General features: G+C 42.1%; 2 long non-coding RNA genes across 2 annotated transcripts in view; both read right to left on the bottom strand.

Moving 5' to 3' along the window:
• Positions 1 to 23,543, bottom strand: part of LOC143774490 (uncharacterized) — a 104,565-nt gene that overhangs the window by 70,800 nt on the left and 10,222 nt on the right. The window lies entirely within an intron of this gene.
• LOC143774488 (uncharacterized) lies at positions 448 to 9,902 on the bottom strand. Its single transcript, XR_013215542.1, has 3 exons — positions 4,473 to 9,902; positions 2,177 to 2,245; positions 448 to 899 (listed from the first exon to the last, which is right to left on the bottom strand). It is a non-coding gene; the product is annotated as an uncharacterized LOC143774488 (long non-coding RNA).

Genomic DNA, 23,543 nt, shown 5'->3' on the forward strand with positions numbered 1-23,543 from the left:
ATTTTTGCTTTTTGTAGGAATAAAGATGACTTATTCTACAATTTTTTTTACTTTTTTTTTTAAGCCGTAGTACTTAGGATATTCCATAGCGGCCAACAGTCACAAATTTTCCGAGATTGTCATGATTTTTTGCATAAAATCCTAGTAGAGTCACAGTTGCTGGCAGCTATCAAAGTAACATAAGTAGAGATGAGTGAATTTTTTGAAATTCGTATTCACAAGCTGGCACAAATTAGAAAAAAAATATTGCTTTGAAGCTAAAAGATTTATCGTGAAAGGCAAAAACTGCAATGCCTCCAATGGCCAACAAAAATGTGGGTGAAGCGATGGCCGGGGGACCACCACAGTGCAGGAAGACTACCCTACACAAGATGAGGTGCAAACAAAGGGTAGATTTATTGGAAGGCAAGGAATGAAGTGGATGAGGGAGATGCAAACAGGGGTATGCAATAGCAAAAGATAATTTACAAGAGATATTCTTTAGCTTGTCCATAAAATAGCACGGTGCTCCAACTGTTACAGATTCAATATATGCCACACAAGCAAATGCAAACAATAAACAAATAATTATGCTACTCTACGTATAACCTCCCTGGCCTTTACCAAGCAGGCCACACGGCTCTCGTGTACTGACTATTGAAGCCTACACTAGGTTCTTACATGTGCACAAAAATAGGAACAAACTCACGGTGATGTTGGGGACTCAGATCCAGTCCCGGGGGGCCCCCAGAAGTCTAGTACGGTAGTGTACATGGCTTTCTGTCAGCTCCGTGAAACGTGGTCTTCTCCTTGCTTCGGGGTCCTGGAGGTGCTCCTGGAAACTGTAAATCCCTTTCTCTGTATCTTCGAGGCTTCTCAAACTCACACAGGACAGCCACTCTTGCAGCACTCAGAAAAGTCTGTCAAATTTCACAAGTACACTCCATTACAGGCTGTGGGTCCTCTCTTGCAGCAAACAACACAAAGTTCTCTCTGCAGCAGCTTCAGCTCACACACACTGTCCAGGCTCCACTCCCACCCTCTGCTCAGTCCATTCACACAGTCTATTGCTGGGGAGAAGCAGAACATTCCATCACGCCAGACAAGGGGGTGCAGTGTCTTAAAGTGACAGCGTGTTCCTTACTGTCCATAACAGCACCATCCTCTTACATGTGCATCACCCTGAGGTCTTCTAGGACTATATTCAAACTCTTTCAAGCTCTTTAATACAAACACAGCCTTATTTTTAAAATGCAATGATGGTCCAAAATTACTCATATTGGAGGACAGACGTGTGCTCTGCCGATGTTTATACACAAGCAATGCACATAGAAGAAGCCATGATCTTTTGGCAAGTGATAGTCCAAAACTTATCCCTGTTTGAGGAGTTGCAACAGGTTTGTTGTTTGGTAAATGTAGAAGCTGTACATTTTTAACAAGTCTTCTTAAAAGGGTATCCTTTAGGGGATCATTAGATGTTTTGTCATATGGAAAGAGAAAAAAACATTTTTTTTTTTTTGCGCAACAAGCCAAAAATTATTCTTATTTTGGGGTTAGCAACAAGTTTACTGTTCGAAGAATGAAGAAGTAATGGCTTTTAACATGCTGTCCAAACAATGGTGAATGAAAACACTGTTCTAAATATTTTCAAAAATTGTCAGGTTCAGTTATGAATGAGAAAATTCTTAATTATTTTGACCTCCTGAATTCAAACCTGACATTTTTTAGTTGGCTCTTGCTTCTATGATATAGAAGTTTTCATTTTTCTGCTACATATAATTAATGCATACAACTTTCAGTACTTTAAAACATTTTTGCAAAAATTTTGTGATGCCAATGTTTTGATATTTAGAGTGACAATTCAAATAAGTAAAACATGTTTAAGCACCATTGCGAATTATAAATAGTAAACAGAAATTGAACTACAAAATGTAGTCCTCATTCAGTGATAACTCTTTTTTGCTTGTCTCTTGTACTTGTAATCGTTCAACAGTAATCTGCAAGCATTGATGGATTCCATTTTCCTGGATATCATTTCTCCATAGCCGCAATAACTTGGTGAAATCGCTCCTTGTGCTCGTAACGCACTGCTTCGCAGTTTGGTGGAAATGAGTCTAGAAATAAATCTTTAAGGACATGTTACAACCCAGATCCTAATAGGTTTTGTGGAGCTTTTCCACCAACTCTTCATAGTTACCTGCTATTGAGTTCCTCCAAAAAGATTTACCAATAATGCAAATGCTATCCATGCAGCCTTTTCCTTGCCCTGCAACAAACAGAGAAACTCCTCACCTTGAAGCTTACGAATCTGAGGTCCAATAAAGATTCCATCCTTTATCTTTGCTTCATTCAACCTAGGAAATTTATCAATGAGAATGCTTTTGCATTTTTATCCATTGCCTTTACAAAGTTTTTCATTAGGCCCAACTTGATATGTAATGGTGGTAACAAATCAAATCTTAAAATGGGTCAACAAGTGTTGGATGCAGGAAATTTTTACTCCCTGGCTGAAGTGAATGTCGGAGAGGCCAGTCTCTTTCATTGTATTGATAACCCTTCATGACCTTGCAATTTTCATTTTTTGCTCCCCTTCTTCCCCGAGCCATAACATATTTACTTTTCCATCAATATGGCCATGTAAGGGCTTGATTCTTGTGGGACAACTTGTACTCCTAGCATGCCACAGAGCGCGCACACTCCTGGCCTCTTAAAGAGACAGTGCGCCATTTTCAAAAATAAGTCTCAGCCAAGGCTGAGTGTCTCATACTATTTCAGGCACCTCTGCCCTTAGGGAGGTGCCTGAGTAACAAGTGGTTCCTGGCCCTTGTGTGTTGTGCTCAGCTTGACTCTAGCTAATTCTGGCTTGTCTCCATCATGTACGCTCCGTATTTCCTTCACCTTCTGGGACAACGTCTGCACTACCTGCTTCTCTCCGTACCAGCTGTTGCCCACTACCCATTTGAGCTCCCTGTCTCCTGTCTGGTTCTACGCTACCTGCAGTACCTGCCTGCCCGCCCGTCTGGCTGAGTTAGCTTCCACATACCTAGGGTTTAACTGGAGGTATCACCTTGAGTCTCCCGAACTTTTCATTTAGGACCTGTTTGAGGGGGTCTTACTACGGGAGTCCGGGGCTCACTTAGTTATTACCCCTTTGGAGCCCCCTGTGTAGTGGTCCTGTGATTCCACAAGAAGTTTAATACACGAATGTGCACTTCACCACCTTTGCCTCCGTTTCCATTTGTTACACAATAGCTCAGAAACCGGACAGTATAGTCCTTCATACAGTATTATCTTCAACACAGTGTTACATACAGAATAATGAACTCCATATATTTTTCCATACAGTATAATGAGACCCATATATTGCTCCATACAGTATAATAGGCACCACAGTGCTCCATACAGAAAATTGAGCCCCCTATATTGCTCCATACAGTATTATGGATCCCACATAATGCTCCATACAGTATAATGAGCCCCATATATTACTTCATACAGGATAATAGACCCCAGATAATGCTCCATACAGTATAATTAGCCCATATATTGCTCCATACAGTATAATGAACCCCATATATTGCTCCATATAGAATCACGATTCCCATATAATGCTCTATACAGTATAATGAGCCCCATATATTGCTCTATACAGTATAATGAGCCCTATATATTGCTCCATACAGTATATGATGGCCCCATATAATGCTCTGTACATAATGGGTCCCATATAATACTTCATAAAGAATGGGGCCCATATAATGCTCTAGTATATAATGGGCCCCATATACTGCTCCATATATAATGGGCCCCATATAATGCCCCATGCAGAAAGGACCCCATATAATGCTCCAGCCGCAGGTCCAGACTCTTCAGCATTGCAGTCATTCGGCTCTCTGCACTGTGACTGTTCAGAGCTGAGGGCGCACAATAGTGATGTCATCGTGCCCTTTGCCCTGAAATGTCACAGTCAGAAGATGTGGAAGACACCGCAGCAGAGGAATGGGGAGAGGCAAGTATTGCAATTAATGGGGTTCTGGGTAAGCATAAATAAGAATGAATGCAGATATTGAGAACATAGTCAGATCCCATATGGAACAGTGTGTATAGTTTTGGGCCTCTGTTGATGAGAAGGACATTGAACTCTTTCCAGCTATACTAAGGCAAGCGACAAAACTAAGGGAATGGGTGGATTACAGTATCCAGAAAGATTAGCAAAAGTAAGATTGTTTGTAGGAAAGATTGTTTAGGGGGTGACATCACTACAATAATCAAACATTTAGGTCAGTAAGCACACAGATCTGTCTGATATCTAAATCTTGACAAATGACTATCCACTACATCGAGAGGATTTATACTAAAAGACAAAAGAGGAGACGATCGATTCTATAATGGATCTCTATATGAATTCCCCCCAGCCCAAAATTTTGGGGGTTCCAATTGAACAAACCCAGGTGGCACCAAAAAGGGGCTACAAAAAAAAAACTGATGCTCACCTCTCCTCAATCTTCTCCATACCCGTCCTGCTGCCATCAGTCTTCTGATTATTCTTCTCCATCCTCATTGTTGTGGGTCTTTTGGCAGGTGCCATCACTGGCTTGGCCCCAGGTTATCACATGTGGTCTGATGTTGTGGTTTATAAAGGATCTGGACAGAGGTAGACTAAGAATTTGAAAGTTAAAGCAGTGCTCATAGTCCCATGGCTAGATACTAGCTACACTTTGTGTTTGTGGCATACAAGGCAAGAAACTTGCTCTTAGTGAATCAGCATTACTCTAACTCCATAACCAAGTTGTGAGTGTGTGGCTTTTTCTAAAGATGTTTGTATGTACCAGTACTCACACCAAGAACTTGATCAGATAGTGTCAACTTGACTGCAGAGGCATGTGTGAAGATTCCAGAAGAAGTTTATTCTCGTGCTGAATTCTTGTATTATGTACAATAGTGACAGCTGCAGTAGGTAAAAAGACAAACCAGAGGTGAACCTAGAAAGATGGCTGACAAACACTCACTGGAGGAGAAGGAACGGGTTACTTACAAAGTTGGACTACAGGGAGACAGGACAAACTTCTAAAGGAAAGCCTGATTGCACAGCAGTATAACAGCAACAATACAATGATAATACAATACTGAATGATTCCCAAGTTGTGGGACATGACAAGCATTTGTTTTCTAAGAAATGCTTAAAAAAAAAAAAACACACCAGAGCAGGACATTCGAATTAGTAGATGAAGCACTGCATTTTATGTATGGGCCTGGAGCAGGAGAGTATACTGTGTCTTAGCTTTTGAAGTTCTATGGTGGCTAGCACTTTTGGGTTGGGTCGCCCTAGTAGTGCCGTTAGGGACACTGTGGCCATCATTAATGGGGTACTGTTAGTACTAATGAGGGATCTGTAGATGTTAAACATACAGTACTTGTAATCACACCTAGGACATCCCATACTCCTGGAAGAGATAGCAAATCTCTTCGACACTTTGGGAAGGTTTCTGCTGGATGTGGCAATGATTTTATCACCTAAAGCCACGTCCAAATTTAGGGGAACGAAGGAGACAAAAACCTTCCAATTCCCCATCCTTAAAAGTCGCAATTATAAGTTTATGGGTAACATTGTAGCTTTTATCTGGTGCAATATCCCTAGTATGTAAGATGGATTTTATGAAAAGTTCTCATGACACAGTTGTGTATCTATAGTGGATGACGTGTTGGGGTCTAGGGGGTTGGGTTGACCAAAAAGTCTCTTGTGAAGATCAATTCAAACCATGATGGGCTCACTTGAAGAATTTGCATCAGGACCCACAAGCTTCAAGTTATGCCACTAACTCATAGGGGCCATTTTGGCTAGCACATGTACGGTAAGTACATTCTAGCTGAAACTTGAAGAACATGAAGGCATGGGGACATTTTGGCTGAAAGTGTCATGGAATTATTTTTGGTAAAAGATCTATAGGTTTGTCATATTTGTCTTGAAAGTTGATGTGGTTTGTCCTGACTTAAGCTCCCAAATGTCCTTTCCAGCCAGATGTCTGGTGCAATGTAAAATTCTCCATGCTCTGGTTCTAGAAGCTGTATAAGGGAAGCTTTAAATGACCACTTGTCTATCCCTAACAGTGGTACCTTAATAAGGCATCAGGCCCGAACAAGACACGACCGGAGGTTGCCGTTCTATAAAAACAAACATGTCCATGAAAAATAAGCCTATTAGCACCCACGGAGTGAACATTCGTCCTCTACAACCTATTTCAGTCTTGCATATTTACTGATGTCTACTACCAGCAAGAACACATAATGAATAAGAGTTGTATTCACTGCAAAACTAAAGGGAAATCTGTGCTGCACCGCTCCAGGTTGGGGTATAATGAAGAAAAATAAGTGTGCAAAAAACAGGATCACTCAAATATAATAAACTTGTTTATTGCAAAATAATGAAACAAACATGTAATAGTAAAAGAAATAAAAAGCAAAGACGCTAAACATAGTCCATCGGATGTGTCCATATTAGGACAAACACCCCACCTGCAATGACCGCGCCAAGGTACACCAGTAAATACTAATCATAATATATACCACTAGCATCATGGAACCCAACATGTGTTGCTAGTTATGCAAGAAAGTTGAATACTAAGAAGCGAACATGTTCCCCGAAGCCAATAATCAGAAGACCATGAAAGAAACTTACAACAATGCAATCATATAGGAGTGAAACCTGGATACGAGGACAAAAATATCTTAGAGGAGTAGAGAGACCCCATGCGTATGACCACCAGAAGCATGGCTTCCTCAGGGGTAATGGTGGATGAACTAGCCAGAGTTCATTATCTAATTTGATATATTATATGGAAAAGAGAAGTCCACGTTTCGGAATGGGAATACACAATGAGCATGTACACTATCATCCCAGCAGACTCATTTCTGCTCTGGTTAAGTCCTTCTTCACACGTCCGTTGCGGCTCAGTTTTTAAGGACCGCATATATGAACATCTGCATATCCATTGTATTCAATGGTGGTGCACACATGTCAGATTCACGGTCCGTATGAAAAACCCACAGACATGTCCTCTTTTTTAATGCACCATGGATGAAATGCGTGCTGCACATGTGCACACTGATGACACACGAATGACATCAGTGACATCCATGTACCAGTGTCACACGTACCAGAATGATAAACAACACCAGCAGCATGCTCCGGTGTCTGGGAAAAGCAGTACAGTTATTGCTGTTCCCAGGTCCTGAATTAAACTCACCATTGTCGCCTGGTCTCCTTGCAATCAGCGAGACCAAGTGATGTTTATGAGACTTTTAGTCATCACCCACTGTGTAGCGCGTATTAAATCAATTAAAATAAAACAACAGCATAGAGTCCCCCTTTATTTTCCTAACCAGCTGAGGAAAAGCTGACAGCTGGGAGCTGATGTTAATATTCTGGGAAGGGGCCAATAGCCTGAGAACCTTGTCAGCTTTCACTCAGCTGGTTATGCCATTTTTTATTTATTTATTAAACAATACATACAAGTAATGAAAAATAAGCATGCAAATCACTGATTAGAAATCACACTGACATTTCTATCATCAATCAGGATCCTCATCGCTATCCATCTCTACCTTTAAAAAATCTTTAATACATAAAACTCTTTAATTTCAATGCTGCATTTCACTTCATACGTGTCACACTGACAGTACAGTTTACCAACACACGGACAGATAGGTGTCACACGGATGTCACAATAGATCTCACCAGCAATATTTTTCCAGTACAGGAATCACCAGCACATGTGAAGGGGGTCAAAGAGAGGGAAAAACAAGAGACGGACCCCTTTTGATAGCACTTCCATCCTATAAACACAGCTTCACTCGTTTGCAGGTTGTGTCTTCTATTGCAGCTCAGAACCATTGAAGTGAATGGTGCAGAGCTGCAATGCCACACAGAACCTGTAGACATGGATGGCAAAGTTTATTGAAGAGGGCAGTCATGTTTTACTTCGTACTCTTGGACAACTTTGTCAAACTTTCTGGGTTCCATAAATTTTAAAAGGCTATCTGCACAGGGCACAGTAGGTGCCTGCACAAAATCGAAGACTGGAAAGCTCCCAGCAACTGAGCCCATTATCGGGTAAAGGAGACTTGTATACAATTTTTAAATCTCATTGTACGTATACATATATACAGTATATCTTGTATATTTACCTACAACATCCATTGCAGACAGTCTCTCGGCTGGAATCCGATTCACTGGAGACTCAGTTGGGCGGGTCGGGATCAAGTTTACTGGTGCGATAATTATATTTGGAGAATCTTGTCCGATATGTATCTACAATGGTGATGTGCTGACCGTCAGCTGCCGTATATGTCATCTTTAAGGAACTTTGAGGATCATGGTGGTTGTATGGTGGTTGTTGCTTCATTAGGAATCTAATGACAATCTTATTAGTATATGGACAGCCGGTATCTATGTTAGGACAAACAAGCTTGGGCATATTGGAGTTTGACATGTCTGATCATTCATGTGTTTAGGAGGGCTGCGGCTGTAAATGGGGGATGAATATCACTATATTCAGAGGTCGTAACTTTTGACACCCAACAGTCGTTTTGCTATGTGCATGATGATCCTCGTCCTTTAGCATCTGCCGTATGACTTTAGTACGATCTTACCGGGACGGACATGTTTTCCTGTAAGTGGAATCTTATTATGATGAATTATTGGGAATTGGCAATGTTTTCAGCAATACCTCCAGAGACAGGAAGGGTTAATATATACAGGCCCCCCTGACACACAATAACACAGTGTGCTGCACATTACACAATGTCCTCTACCACAGGGCTGTTATGTCACAGGGCAGCGTACGTCGCCGTCTGTCACTCCTCTGAGTGGGAAGGGAGAGGAAAAGCCATTGTTAGGGGAGATGGGCGTACCGTTCCTGTGCCAGCTCATAATTGCCTTTAGCCAGCTTTTCCTTTGAGGTCGGGTACACACAGACGTCTGGATGTATGGCATAAACACATCGCCCCCTGACTCGCCCGCGTCTGTCGTGTTTTCGACAACCTCCGTCTCTCATTCCTGGCTCACATTTTTCCTGCCTGCCTCTATTCATGCTATATACCTAACCAAAATACTTTACAGTAAATGTGACCCCTCTAACATCATTTATGGGGTCACAATATTAACCCCTTCCTGACATGACGTACATTTACATAATATTCCGGCTTCCTGAGTCTAATGCAGGTTCGCTAGTTAAGCCCACATCTTTATCCGGCAGATGATGGCTGCTATAATCAGCCATCATCTGCCTCCAACTTGCAGCACTGCCTGCTGCCGTTAGGCTACGTTTGAAAATTGAGTTTTTGCTGTTTTGCTAAGATTTTGCTGTTTTTTTTTTTTTAAAGTTTTGCTGGATCTTTGGTGCTTTTTCTTTTTAACTGCGTTTTTGTTATGGTACATATGGTCTCTTGTCTGTGCTGATAAAAAAAAAAAAGTTGAATGAGAATTTTTTTTTTTTTAAAGCACTAAACTATTAGTTATTGGCACAAAAAAAGGCAGAAAAAGCTGATACGCTGCAAAAATCTCAGGTTTTTGCACTACCTATTGCTTTCAATGGGTGAAAAGCTGAAAAAACTAAAAAAATTCTGAAAGAAGAGACTGCAAAAACGCAGCTCTGACAAAACAGTCAGGGAAAAAAAAATAAATAAATGAAGCTGTGTGCATGAGATTTCTGAAAACTCAGACTTTGCCGACACTGTCAAATGCAGCTGAAAATTTGCTTAAAAAGCGCTGCAAAAACAAACGCAGCAAAAACGCGACCTGTGAACATAGCATTAACCTGGTAATTGCTGCTCTTAATCTGGCAGCAGCATGTAATGCAAACTGGCAGCGGGTGCGTCATTCTATGTGCCCATCGGTAACCCTGTGACAAGATCGCATGGCTCAAATAAATTGTCATGTCAGCCAGATGTCTGCTGAAGAGCCCTGGGCCTGTCATGACAGTACTCCTGTGAAAACCACCTTCTATTGCTGTGTATAGTACAAGCGATTGGGTGATCGCAAGTTCAAACCCCCAAATACAGTAGAAACTGAAAAGAAAGAAAAAAAAAAAAATATATATATATATATATATATATATATATATATATATATATATATATATATATATACATATACATATACACACACACACATTTGATATCTGCGTAATCATACTAACCTGGTCAATTATTTTGGCAGGTCAGTTTTATCATACAGAGAACATAGTAAAAAAATAGATAAGTACAAAATTTTTTTTAGAAATTGTGCTTTTCTTTGCTATTTTGCCACACTTGGATTTTTTTTCCCACATTCCAGTACATTAGATGATGAAATGAAAGGTGTAAATTCAAAAGTACAATTCATCTCACAAAAAATAAGCCCTCATACAGCTAAGTGGATGGGACAATAAAAAAAAAAAAAAAAAACACACCTGTTCAGGAAGGGTCAAACCAGCAGAAGCAAATCCATAGGGGAATTCACAAAATTATAGGGCCAAATTCGGAATGGGCCATATCGCATTACATGACTTGTCCCTATATAAAGAAGGGGTTAAAAAAAAAAATAAAATCTTATACTCGCCTCTTCCCATGCCCGTCCCGCCACCACCACTCCTCGGATTGGCTACTTTGCCTACTATCTTCTTTCTAGGCCTTTAGCGCTGCGGTTCTTCACTAGGCCTCACACATGGGGCAGGACGCACGTTAATGAGGTCATGGACGTGTGTCACATGTGAGGCCTAGTGAGAAGAGAGAAGACACAGGAGCAGATCGGAGGAGCAGCAGCAAGAGGAGTATGGAAAGGGCCGAAGAGAGGAGCTTAACCAAATTTTTAATTTTCTTTTATCTCTCTTTGCCAATTAGATACACAACCAAATTATTCATAGAAAATCAAATTTCTCGACTTCTTTTGAGAAAAAAAAAAATCTTCTAATTTGAATTCCAGCAGATTCGCTCATCTCTAATCATGAACACAACATTCCATGACTGGTGGGGATCTATAGAGCGGCGTCATTGAAGCAGTGGGGAATTCAAGAGGAATGTAATGGTAATTTCTTTAGTATACAACATTCCCAATTATTGGGCAAATTTTGAAAATTTTCTCAAAACCTTGTAAGATAAGTTTGATTAAAGAAGCACTCCGATCAAAGTTTTTATCATCTTAATATATTGCAGTCATATTATATAGCACTCTGTACTTACAATTGCTCATTTTGCCTTTCTACCCAACTAATTCTTCTCTTTTTTATGTTCTATGTAGAAACAAGAAGTCTCTGGTCCCTGCATTTATCATTCCCCAGTGACTTATGAGTATTTCAGGGAAAGTTGACCTCCTGTTTCTACATAGAGCTTAAAAGGATTCAGCCTGTCAGTTTTTAATCACGTTATGTCAGACCTGATGGAAAAGAGAAGAATTAGCCAGGTAGAAAATCGAAATGAGCAATTGTAAGTATTTAGAGGAGAAAACCAGGCTGAGGGTGCTGACAGGGCACCGGGGCCAAACCTACTGTTGCACGGGGGGGGGGGGGGGGGTAGAGACTGGACACGGAACAGACCCTTAAACTGTGTAGAAGCCAATGAGGTATAAAAGGGGTTTGCGCGTGAAAAGAATGGAGCTTCCCAACAGAGAGAGGAGTCAGAGGACCAGCGCCGGGCTGCTGGGAGAGATAGCCCTCATAGTAGCAATCACCGCCGGGTGTGGCGAGGACTCCCAGGTTTAAACGGGTGCGTGAAGGAACGCACGCTGAGTGGAGGATCGCGGTGAACATCACTCTGCCGCGCTGCAGCATAACAGACTAGGGGCTCAGTGGGTAAGACTGGTGATCGCCCGCTGCCGCCAGAAGGGAGGCTGACTTGTTGGGCGGGGAAGCCGGAAGAACTGAGCAACGGCCTCAGCCGGCAGCCGACCGACCATCTGACTCAGGAACAGAAATGGACAACCGAGTCACGCTAAGTGGAATTAACCCCTTTCTGACCTCGGACGGGATAGTACATCCGAGGTCAGAAGCCCCGCTTTGATGCGGGCTCCAGCGGTGAACCCGCATCAAAGCCGGGACATGTCAGCTGTTTTGAACAGCTAACATGTGCCCGTAATAGGCGTGGGCAGAATCGCAATCTGCCCGCGCCTATTAGCTAGTTAAATGCCGCTGTCAAACGCAGACAGCGGCATTTAACTACCGCTTCCGGCCGGAAATGAGTGCATCGCTGACCCCCGTCACATGATCGGAGGTCGGCGATGCTTCAGAATAGTAACCATAGAGGTCCTTGAGACCTCTATGGTTACTGATCCCGGATAGCTGTGAGCGCCACCCTGTGGTCGGCGCTCATAGCACACCTGCAATTCTGCTACATAGCAGCGAACATCAGATCGCTTCTATGTAGCAGAGCCGACCGAGTGGTGCCTGCTTCTAGCCTCCTATGGAGGCTATTGAAGCATGGCAAAAGTTAAAAATAAAAGTTAAAAATAAAAGCTAAAAAAAAAAAAATATATATATAAAAGTTTAATTCACCCCCCCCCTTTCGCCCCAATCAAAATAAATAAAAAAAATAAATAAATCAAACCTACACATTTGGTATCGCCGCGTTCAGAATCGCCCGATCTATCAATAAAAAAAAGCATTAACCTGATCGCTAAACAGCGTAGCGAGAAAAAAAAATTGAAACGCCAGAATTACTTTTTTTGGTCGCCGCGACATTGCATTAAAATGCAATAACGGGCGATCAAAAGAACGTATCTGCACCAAAATGCTATCATTAAAAACGCCAGCTCAGCATGCAAAAAATAAGCCCTCAACCGACCCCAGGTCATGAAAAATGGAGACGCTACGAGTATCGGAAAATGGCACAATTTTTTTTTTTTTTTTTTTTTTTTAAGCAAAGTTTGGAATTTTTTTGTAACCACTTAGATAAAAAATAACCTAGTCATGTTTGGTGTCTATGAACTCGTAATGACCTGGAGAATTATAATGACAGGTCAGTTTTAGCAGTTAGTGAACCTAGCAAAAAAGCCAAACAAAAAACAAGCGTGGGATTGCACTTTTTTTGCAATTTCACCGCACTTGGAATTTTTTTCCCATTTTCTAGTACACGACATGGTAAAACCAATGATGTCGTTCAAAAGTACAACTCGTCCCGCAAAAAATAAAGCCCTCACATGGCCAAATTGACGGAAAAATAAAAAAAAGTTATGGCTCTGGGAAGGAGGGGAGTGAAAAACGAACACTGAAAAACCCAAGGTCATGAAGGGGTATATGGATACCCTGTATTGATAAAACGAGTAATTGTTAACCCCTGCTCTGTGCTTCTGTGTCACTGCATAATATAATGACTGCAATATATTAAGACGATAAACATTTGGATGGAAGTAACTAATAGCTAAGTGGCTATTTGCCTTTAATATAAACAGTTGTTACTAGGGGGGCTTGTCCTAGCAACCAATTTCTCTGACAACAAATTACTAAAGTTTTCAGTTTAAAGTACTAAGATGAGGGTAGACATAGGAGAAGGGGCTTTCCTAATAAAGGGCAAGCCCAATAAAATACTCCACATGTACATGGCTGCCCCACCCCCGCGGTTCTCATTCCCTTTGTGGGAAGGATCTGCTGGCCTTGAAGGCATTAAAGCAGTCAGGCAGAGTCTAGGATTTAATAGTGCCAACATGGCGGGTAACAGGAGCAGGTGACCAAGGCCCCGAATTCTATGTAGGACAAAATGTCACCCTCTGGCCACACGACCATGTCTACTTGGAGGGGCAGTAGGGGGCCTTGATTCAGTAAGTGCCCACCCAGCGACCGGCAGACTAGGTGATGAAAGAAGCCAAAAGGTGCTTTGGCATCTAGGTCAGCCAAACAGGTTCCTATGCAAAGAGCAGTAGTCATCATTTATCATGAATTGCTGCACTCTGCATAGGCAATGTCTGAAAATTAAAAAGTGATCATTATGATGAAGTGAGCCGTCATATTATTCACCGTCGAGGTGGAGTGCAGCAGCCAATAACAAATCCTTAATCGACTGCTGCGCTCTGCATAGGCAGGGAATGAAATGCCAGAAGTTGCATTGTGCTCTCCCCCAGATTCCCACTTGTCCTCTCACTTATACTTTTGAGAGAGAAGCAACTGAGACCTGTTGGGAAAGCCATCGGAAATTTATAAAAGTATCTGCTGTGGAAAAAAAACAACAAAAACACGCACTAGTGTTATGGTAAACTAACTTTTTACATACATACTTTTTCTCACTAGGGTTATGATTAGGGATTTTACCTGGGTTAAAACTAGGGTTCAGGATAATGCTGGCATTATGGATAGGGTTAGCCTTAAGGATAGGGAAATAACAGTTACATAAAACAAAATACAAAAATGTAATAAAAAAAATACCAAGCGACCTACGTCATAGCTGTGCCCAATTCATGCAGTGCCACATCAATATAATACTAGCGAGTGCAGCTTAATCCTTTGTCTCGACCTTTCCATATATTTAATAACCAAGTGGGGGATAATGTAGCCATTGGGGTCAGTAGCTCCCCCTCTTTACCAGCAACAAATGAAGATCCCGGTGCAACCATCTAGGTCAAACACCTCCTGGAGAAAAAAAAAAAATTGCTCTCCGTTGAAGTCTATGGAAATTACTTTCTTAGAGTGTAAAAGAGAAAATCTAGCGTGTGGCCACCTTTTCTCAGTTGTATGGGATCACCAGACAGTCATTAGGGAACCCCAGTTATCCTAATTAAAGTTGCAAATATTAATAATGACCACTAACAAAATAGCTAAAATGCTCGGAAGAATAGTCCCGAAGATCTGACCTGGACAGTGAGCGTGGTGGTGACCCCCGATGCACTTGCGCATTGTGTCCTCCTTTAGTGGGAGATCCATTACTGTCTCTGTTGGCCTATTATGGCATCATCCCAGATGAGGATTTTGGCTCCATGAATGGAGAAACTGAAACTTGAAAGAAACCGCACAGATGAGACCATATCCATTATGTATTGCCGAGTAAAATATCTGGTTTCCTCTAATTGTATCTCAGGGTTCCCAGAAGATTCTTCACCTGGCCATAGTAATGACACAAAAGAACCATTCACTCATCAGACTCTTATTTGAGAGCAGAAAAGACGGCTCATCATCACCATGACTCAGTGTAGAGGTCCTGCACGTGGCCATTTCTGAGGGAGGAACGCTCATCATCGGTCTCAGTCATGATGTCAGCATCAAGGAATCTGCATACAGTAAAAGAATATTTCAGGTCACTTACTGATGGAGAACTCAATCTTGGAAAAACTTCCATTATGCCGGAATATCACCTTAAAAAACCTGGTGGTCCTCGTAGCTTAAGGCAGACGTTTTTCTTCATCATAGCGTCATTCATGACCTAAGATTACAGGTCACTCTAAATAGTAATGAAAGGCTACAATATCCAGGTTCCGTGAGTCACAGGGTGTTTAGCTGAAACTAACATAAATGCCGACAAACACATGAAATCAGCTCCTTATGTGGAGTCTGTAATCTGGAAAGTATAAATAAACTTCTTGTCAAGCCACTGACACGTAAAGTGCTTAATAACCGATTGACTCATAGCCCATAAGAAAACTCATGTCATTGAGCCAGGGGAAATGACCAGTCCTTTAGGTGAGTCGGTGATGTCACTACTCTGGTGTGATGTCATTTATTCCGAGACACTAATGTGAAATGCTTAGATCTTAATGCAATTCAAAAATGTGTAATCTGTCACAAACCTTTGAAAAAAGCAGAAGTGGCCTCCAAGAAACCTTTCCTTCCTGAAGGACACAGCAAGGATATGTGAGCAGTGACCTCCACTTACCGAGATTAGAGAAAGTCTGTCTTTCTCCCAGGCTTCCCACTGGGCTGGGTTTTTTTTTTTTGTTCCAGAGTGTTTTGAGGGTTGATGATCCTGATAACAAAACACATACCCTATTGACCGCAGAAGGAACATTGAAATGAGCATCACATACCAAAAGATCTTTGTGGACAGGCGCACATGAAAAGTGAATATAAAACAAAATAATTTGAAGAGAATTATACAAATTTCTCATTGGCCTAGCCAGAAAGCAGGTAATTCATCAATAAACCAGCTACCTGTTGGAGGAGCATCTGGTGAGTACGCCCTCCTTGGAGGACCTTGTCCTTCGAACGTTCACCGACAGACAGATGTAAAAATCAAACAATGTTTTGTTCAAGGCTCTTCCCACATGCAGGCTTTATCTGGTACGTTACATACTTGCATGCAACTCTTCTCAGGGCGTATCTGTGCTCATGACACCCATGTTCTACATCCGGCACAAAGTCTACCCAGGCCATATTGCCATATCAAACACTTCTCCACTCATACCCATTTTATACTTATGGGTGAATGTCCCTTTTATGTTGCCATTTGGGTGGACAGCACTCGTGCAGTCCTTGTGTCCTTCTCATAGGACTTCTTGTTCCTCACGAATACATCCAGTCTCCACTTCAATGTCTTCAGCTTGTTAGCAGGCTTCTCTCAAACTAGTGGCAACCACACTTTTCTTATGGGCTACTCAATCATTGGCTCGCAGGGACACTTTTGCGTTTTGAAGCTCTCACTTAACGTTGCCCTCATCACTCAGTGGTTACAGTTTCTTACGAGCCATCGATCTTCCATGCCCAAGACAGCAAAGGAAAGCTCCTACTGAAAACTCTTATAATCCAACTGATCAGCCACTGAGGCACACTATTCTTTCGAGGGTGCCCATCCTTAAATTGCTTGTTACAAGCTGCATCTGATGGCTTAACGGTCACCGGATTTGTTGCCCTCTGTAACTGACCCCAAAACGGAGGGAACACGGAATATAAGGACACACGGATCCACCACATGCTCCCAATGACATCAGCACTGTATATGTCATATCAACATTTACCTTCAGTGGTCCAGGGCCTCCTAATTGTTACCCTGACCATCCGGCCGAACGACTTCCTCACATTCCCCCAATATATTCCATGTTATTCAATGGAGCCGGGCACGTCTGATTTTTTTTTTTCCCCCCCGTATCGAGTGGGAGGAAAATCGTGCATGCTGCAATTTTTTTCACATGCAAATTCAGTCTGTGAAACAAATTGCTCATCCGCACTGTTCAATGAATAACATTGGTCCAAGTGAGGTCCAGTTTTTTTTAACAGTTTGCACTCAGACGGAAAATATGGTGGTGTGCACGAGCCCTAATATGCACAAACATGGAAAACCGCAACCAAATACTAGTGGAGGGGTGATAGTGTAAGGAGTGTGGACTGGACTGTCACGGGCCTACCACTGAAGATACCAATCGCACTGTGTGCATAGTGACGTGCGTCTTGTGTACATAGTGTGTTACAATGTATAATGTTGATAGTTTATGGTTTAGGACATATGATCGGTAGGATAACATAGTGACTGTAGTTAGATAGTGACATTAGAGTAAGATAGTTAAAGTTTGGGACTAGCCCATAGTGGAAAGGACTTAGTGTTAGGGCAAGTGACTGCTTCGTGTTTGAGTTCCAGTAAGAAGTGTCTAAGCAGTGCTGCCATTATGGGTGAACTACTATAAGGAGACTAAGGGATGAGTAGTGCGACTCTGAAGAGACCGAACAGAGTGGCCTTCCAAGGAAAGGGATCCTTGTGTAAGACATGTCATGAGAAGCTTGGCGAACGCTGAAGGAAACCAGACTGAATTTGTGGTACTAGTGAGGGTCCTGAGCGGTAGGTCCAGGACGCCAGTAGTGGGAGAAATAGGTGGATGTGGAACCGTTGAGCCGGTAGAGACTTGCTGATCAGGACTGTAGCGACAAGCTAGTGCCGAAGTAAGGTGAAGCAGTGTGCTTCACCGGCCCTGGAGTAGACTAAAGTGCAAGGATACAGTGTGTGAAAATGCTTTACCCTGGGAACGAAACGGCCATAAAACGTTGTACCCGCTGCCCCTTGTATATAATCCTTACCAAGTTACCTTTCAGTTTAGAATGGAACACTGAACCCTATGGTTCTGGCCGGCAACACTATCGGCTACAGGCGGCCTGCAAGGGTGTAAGGCCCTCACAGCCCCAACATCAGGACCCACACTTTCATGTAGCACGCCGGGACGTAGATGAGCACCTCACCCACGGCTACTGCACCGTGCTACAATCTGGCCCAACTCATGGCATAATAAATATTAGCAAGAGGATAACTGTCAATTTCCAACTTTCTTACACACCATGGTATACCCATCTACGTGATGGGTTCATGAACTTTTATTACACTGTGTTCCAAATTATTATGCAAATTGGATTTAAGTGTCATAAAGATTTAATTGTTTTGTTTTTCAAATAATCTCAGGGATGGTATTGTGCCTCAGGGCTTAATGGATCACTGAAATCAATCTAAGGGTATGTGCACACGTCAGGATTTCTTGCAGAAATTTTCCTGACAAAATCCGGTCATTTCTGCCAGAAATCCGCATACGGTTTTTTTTTGCACGGAATTTTTGCAGAATTTTTGCGTTTTTCTCCTGACACTTCAAACTCATGGGAAATCCGCAAAAATAATGAACATGTTGCTTCTTTTTCCGGATTGCGTTTTTTTTGCGGAAAAAAATGCAACATTTGCACAAAAAATGCGGAATGCATTCTAAATGATAGGATACATAAGGTATGCGTTTTTGTGGAGAATTATAGCGTTTTTATCGGGGAAATCCGCAAAAAAAATGCAAAAATTCCTGAAGAAACCCTGACGTGTTCACATACCCTTAAACACATGTGATAATTAGTTTTCCAGGTGATTCTAATTAAAGGAAAACTACTTAAAAATGACGTTCCACATTATTAATCAGGCCATAGGTTTCAAGCAATATGGGAACTAAAAAGGATCTCTCTGCTGCTGAAAAGCTTTAAATAGTGCAATGTCTTGGACAAGGTATGAAAACATTAGATATTTCACGAAAACTTAAGAGTGATCATCATACTGTGAAGAGATTTGTGACTGAAACAGAGCACAGACAGAGTTCACGCAGATAAAGGCATAATGAGGAAGGTTTCTGCCAGACAGATTCATTGGATTAAGACAGCAGCTGCCAAAATACCATTACAAACCAGCAAACAGTTATTTGAAGCTGCTGGAGCCTCTAGAGTCCCTCGAACCTCAAGGTGTAGGATCCTTCAAAGGCTTGCTGTGATGCATAAACCTACTATTCGGCCACTCCTAAACAGTGTTCACAAGCAGAAATGGTTGCAGTGGGCCCAGACTTACATGACTAATTTTCAAACAGTCTTGTTTACTGATGAGTGTCGAGCAACCCTGGATGGTCCAGATGGATGGAGTAGTGGGTGGTTGGTGGATGGCCACCATGTCCCAACAAGGCTGCAACGTCAGCAAGGAGGTGGAGGAGTCATGTTTTGGGCCGGAATCATGGAGAAACAGCTGGTAGGGCCCTTTAAGGTTCCTGAAGGTGTGAAAATTACCTCTGCAAAGTATATAGAGTTTGACAACTTTCTTCCATGGTATAAAAAGCAGAAACGTGCCTTCAGAAGCAAAATCATCTTCATGCTGACAATGCACCATCTCATGTGGCAAAGAATCCCTCATTGGCTGCTATGGGCATAAAAGGAGATAAACTCATGGTGTGGCCACCATCTTTCCCTGACCTCAACCCTATAGAGAACCTTTGAGGATCGTCAAGCAAAAGATCTATGAGGGTGGGAGGCAGTTCACATCCAAACAGCAGCTCTGGGAGGCGATTCTGACTTCATGCAAAGAAATACAAGCAGAAACTCTCCAAAAACTCACAAGTTCAATGGATGCAAGAATTGTGAAGGTGATAACAAAGAAGGGTTCCTATGGTAACATGTGCCTTGGCCTGTTGGGATGTTATGGAGGTAAATAGCTTTTTTGTTCAGTGAATGTGACCTCCTTAGGCTATGTGCACACTTTGCGGATTCCAAAACCCGTTGCGGTTTTTACTGCGGATTTATCGCGGTTTTTACTGCGGTTTCTTCTGTGGATTTTCATCTGCAGTTTCCTATTGGAGCAGGTGAAAATCCGCAGAAAAGTAGTGACATGCTGCGGAATGTAATCCGCTGCGTTTCCGCACGTTTTTTTCCGCAGCATGTGCACAGCGTTTTTTGTTTCCCATAGGTTTACATGGTACTGTAAACTCATGGGAAACTGCTGCGGATCCGCAGTGGAATCCGCAAAGTGTGCACATAGCCTAATGCTGCAAATTCCACAAATGAGCATTTTCAGTTCTTTAAAGAAGATCAAATGTTTAGAAATTCTACTGTGCCTAATAATTTGGAACAGTGCATTCTGAGTTTTTATTCATTTTGGAGATTATACTGTTATCATTGGGAGGTTTCTTCAATAAAATTCGATGTATAATCTAACGGGTGATGACCTTTATTAGACTGACTGTCATTTGCACCAACCATTTAGGAAAATCCGAGAAAAATATAATTTGCATAATTTGAAATATGGTGTAAAGAGGTAGTACCATTTCCAAGATCCTATCCCAATATGTAGTGGGTGGAATAATAATAATATTAGCAATTACCTCCAATTAGAAATGTAGTCTAGTACTTTTGATTACCCATGTCACTTACCCCATGTGCAGGGCATTGCAGCAGCTTAGGTATCCATGGTTACGACCACTCATATAGTGACAGTTGGTTATTAGTGGTCGTAACCATGGATACCTAAGCTGCTGCAATGCCCTGCACATGGAGTAAGCGACATAGCTAATCAGAAGAACTATACTATATTTCTAATTTGAGGTATTTGCCATTATTATTACCATTACAAGTACTATATTTTGGGATAGGATCTTGGAAATGGGAATAATCTTAAGTTCTCTACATTCACCAGTGAGTAAAAAAAATGGCACTATGAAGGGATTTGGCAAAGCTGACCCTTCATATGTCAGCCTCCAAGTACAATCCTGCTGGAATACGCTGCGCCATATTTATTAAGAGGAGCAGGCACCAAAAAGTGATGACATTTTCCACCGTTTGAAGCCAATTCCAGCTACAGTGGACATCAGTCTCCTTGTCGGGAATTATAGTAAGTTTGTCACAGTTTTAAGAAAGGTGCCGGCGCCAGCACAAAACGGGAAAATATTTGGCACTAGAAAAGTGGCATTGAAGAATGATAAACTACCCCCCTATGTACTTGCTCACGGGCATGACTACAGGTGGTGCAGAAATAGCGGTCACGTGGGTATTGGGGCTCCAGGGTGCCCAAAGGTCTCACAGAAGACGACAGCACTGTTAATGACACAATAAGGCTTTGCATAGGGATTCGGGAGCTTACACAGCTCTGTGCCTGGTGTCCGCTCTTACCGGCACGGACCTGTCCTGGCAAAATCTGCTGGAACCGAGTCCAAAAAGCCATTGAGATCTCGTAATACGTTGCCCAATATGGACACCTACCGCCAGGGAGGCCACCAGGAATTTCAGGGCCCCATACCATACTTTGCTGGTGGTTTTTGTGAATTATTCTAATTTACTGAGATAATGACTTTTGGGTTTTCATTCATTTCAGTCCACATCCTCACACATACAGCGCTGCAGCCAGTCAGTGAGCTCAGTGACTCTCCCCTCAGAGCAGGGAGCTTAGTGATCGGCTGCAGTGCTGTCAACGTGATGTCAGTGCCGCAGACAATAACACTTCAGCAGAGGCTTTGTGTTGGACCAGGTGAGGGTGAGTATAGCAGTTTGCTTGCCGGGGGACAAGGGGGTTTTACAAAACATGGAAGAGCCCTTTAAATAAAGTCTGCACGCCTCTGTATCCATCATACATCTAGGGCAGTAGCCAATCTGCCTTATTGCCCAGTGTCATACAGGTAACCCCCGATGTCACCACCGTTATTGTGACATCGGCAAATAGAAGGGGGTCCCTGTGTCACCCCACTATCAGTGCCGACCACAGGGCCTGGCGGCTTGTAGTGACAGCGCGGGGTTGTTATATCCTCTTCAGCAGAAGGGATCAAGTGTGAAATAAAGAATCCCGATGCCTGGAAGACATCACCCCCTAGTGGTCAGATGGGAAAATACAGCTGGATATTTAAGGATCAAATGAAACTACAATTTCAGAAAACATTGGGCATGTCATAATGTAGGGCAGGGCTGGCTCCAGGTCTTCATTGGCCCCGGGCAAAGAGGGTCTCGGTGGGGCCCCTTTAAACACATACCAAGGTTTATGATGCACAGAAAATAAATCTAGGTATAGTACAATGCCAAAAATTTAACTTCTTACATTACACAAGTGATATTTGTTGTAGAATTTACAATAGGTCAGAAACCAGACAGTATAATCCTACATACAGTATTTTGGGCACCACTGTGCTACATACAGAATAATGAGCCCCATATATTGCTCCATACAGAATAATGAGCACCATATATTGCCCCATACAGAATATTGAGCCCCATATATTGCCCCATACAGAATAATGAGCCCAATATATTGCTCCATACAGAATAATGAGCCCCATATATTGCCCCATACAGAATAATGAGCTCCATATATTGCCCCATACAGTAATGAGCCCCATATATAGCCCCATACAGAATATTGAGCCCCATATATAGCTCCATACAGAATAATGAGCCCCATATATTGCCCCATACAGAATATTGAGCCCCATATATTGCCCCATACAGAATATTGAGCCCCATATATAGCGCCATACAGAATAATGAGCCCCATATATTGCTCCATACAGAATAATGAGCCCCATATATTGCTCCATACAGAATAATGAGCCCCATATATTGCTCCATACAGAATAATGAGCCCCATATATTGCTCCATACAGAATAATGAGCCCCATATTTTGCTCCGTACAGAATAATGAGCCCCATATATTGCTCCATACAGAATAATGAGCCCCATATATTGCTCCATACAGAATAATGAGCCCCATATATTGCTCCATACAGCATAATGAGCCCCATATATTGCTCCATACAGAATAATGAGCCCCATATATTGCTCCATACAGAATAATGAGCCCCATATATTGCTCCATTGGACTGCAGAGCACGGACTGGCTGCAGCTCTCCTGAACCAAGAGTCGTATATTTCTATGAAGTTGTCACCCTCTTACTTGCCCCTGATGAAGTCACGGCAGTGGCGATACGCGGCGGCCCTACAGGACATGGTTTTAGTCCTCCACCTATCTGATTGTAAATGGTGTATGGGGTCTTGGGAATTGGTGGGAATCTATGACTGCTATATGATTGGTAATGTATTTATGATAACAAATGCTGCTATATGGGATGCTAGAACAGTCCTTTTTAGAGGGTTGCATGATTGTTTGGTGTTATTAGGCTAATCATGGTTCCTGTTGGGTTAGGCCATATTAAGTGGCAATATCTTTTTTGTGTATTTTAAATGTTTTTAAAATAATTTTTGTGTGCGTTTCTTGTGGTTCTTGTGTGTATTAATAAAATTTGATATACTTTCTAAAGGTGATCCCTGCTTCTTTGTATGTCATTTTGCTTTTGGTTTCTAATGGTTCACATAAAGTGACTGCAGACTTTTGTGCAAAATCTGGACAACCCCTTTAAATATAG

The sequence above is a fragment of the Ranitomeya variabilis genome, chromosome 5 (genome assembly GCF_051348905.1).
Source record: "Ranitomeya variabilis isolate aRanVar5 chromosome 5, aRanVar5.hap1, whole genome shotgun sequence".
Taxonomy (NCBI): domain Eukaryota; kingdom Metazoa; phylum Chordata; class Amphibia; order Anura; family Dendrobatidae; genus Ranitomeya; species Ranitomeya variabilis.